The sequence below is a fragment of the Rhagoletis pomonella genome, unplaced genomic scaffold (genome assembly GCF_013731165.1).
Source record: "Rhagoletis pomonella isolate Grant_MI unplaced genomic scaffold, Rhpom_1.0 Rhpom_scaffold_02979, whole genome shotgun sequence".
NCBI lineage: Eukaryota > Metazoa > Arthropoda > Insecta > Diptera > Tephritidae > Rhagoletis > Rhagoletis pomonella.
The window spans coordinates 1-1,915 of NW_023461532.1; the positions used below are offsets into that span (position 1 = coordinate 1).

A 1,915-nucleotide genomic window follows, 5' to 3' on the forward strand; every position below is an offset into this window, starting at 1 on the left:
GCGACGTCCCAGTGTTATATTTGCGCGCTGGTGCCTTTGGAATTTAAGGTGCTCGCGCGCATGAAAAAAAAAATAGATGAGGATATATATGTATATGTATGGAGAGGCATGAATATTATCTTATTTCGTGAGTTTTCATTTCTAATTCTTTATTTGTTTTATATCGATGCATAAACGTAATCATTTTTAAACTTCATAATTCGTAGAAAATGGGTGAAAACATTATTGTGGGGTTTTGTTATTAAGCACCATAGCCTCCTACCCAAAAGAAAAAAAAATTCCCATTATTTTTCATAATGGTGCAAAACCTCACTAACCCGATTCCCAATAATTACGTGTAATTGAATGGTTTTATACAGAGATGCTGTCATCAAAGAGCGTAGATTACACTTTACGTTCTTTGTTGACACTTCATTGATGGGAATTGCGGCCGACGTCAATCATTTCCACAATGAACACGAGGCCAGCAACGGGGTAAGTAGTGCAATTTGTAAATAGTATTTATTAGTAAGTAATCTTTTCCATTTACCTCTTCAAAAGCCAGGAACACTGGAAATGATAAGGACTGGTAGGAAAGGAACTACAACTAGTACAAGCACAAGCAAAGTTACTTGGCTCCTATTTTGGTTGACAAACAGCAGCATGTCTATTGCACCAGTGATAATTGAGGCGACAGCCAAACACACGTCAACGCTCATCTTTATGCACGGCTTAGGTGATACCGGTCATGGATGGAGTTCAGCGTTGGCGATGATACGTCCGCCCAGCATGAAAGTAATCTGTCCAAACAGCACCCACAATGTCGGTGTCATTAAATGCCGGATTCCGTATGCCTTCTTGGTTTGATTTACGCACGCTCGATATTTCGGGTCCCGAAGATGAGGAGGGTATTAAAAGTCCCGCTCAGAATATTAAAACAATGATTGATGATGAAGTAAACAAGGGAATAGCATCGAATCGCATTGTGCTAGGAGGCTTCTCACAAGGAGATGCAATTGCCGGAGAAAGAGGTGTCACTAGCAGCATTCACTGTGCCCGATGATGCACACAATCTGCTCTATTCCCCCATCCAGAATGCATAAACCGTCACTGGCAGAACATAAACGGACAGCTATCGCTCATAGCGGTTATGCATAAGAATCCAGATTTGTGCTCCTTTTCCGATTATATTTTTACTGCAGCACCAGTGTAGATGCTAAAGACAGAATAGTAGGTGAGTGACGAAATTTTTCTATTATTGTTGATGTATCCAAAAACCACGGTTTATGCCAAGTTGCGTCGAGTTTAAAAATGTAAAATGTGTTAAATGCTGTTAACCGGGACGCTAAAGGCCCCAGCATGCTGGCGCCATAAAGTGTTGGTGCCAGCCGATTGGCCGTGTATGTTCTTGTGGTGTGATTGTACCAGCTGCTGGTGCGATAAAATCAATAGAAAGTGTAGTCTAAATAACGCCGAATCAGCGATATGTAATGTGTAAATACCAAAGCTGAAGTCAAAAACCACACATGCACAGTGCAGGAAAACCAAGTAAGCAGTTGGAAGTTGGCTGTTGAACTAAGAATTCTTTAAAACATACGTACATACATACGTATGAATTTAAAGTATGTATAGCAGACAAATTTATACCTCGCTGTGCGAAATCAATCGTTCAGTGTTCGATCTTTGCCCAAGTGTTGGCTCATAAAGCAATTACGCCTGAACGATTGTCGAGAATTTCGCATACAAAAGGAAAACCATTTCTTCGTTAACAATACTCTTTTGTATAGAATTCGTTGAAAATTTCTCATGGCAACGAGTGCAAAAGAAGGGAGCTATTCGATTTACCTGAAATGTGTAGGGAAAATACGGCTGGATTGTAGAATGCTTCAAACATCTCAGATAGTTGAATGGTAAAAAGCATCATAAGAAGTAGTTA

At 40.1% G+C, this 1,915-nt stretch overlaps 1 pseudogene; it reads left to right on the forward strand.

Annotated features, from left to right (window-relative positions):
• Positions 1-546: 546 nt before the first annotated feature.
• LOC118753869 lies at positions 547-1,192 on the forward strand (annotated as a pseudogene).
• The last annotated feature ends 723 nt before the right edge of the window (positions 1,193-1,915 follow it).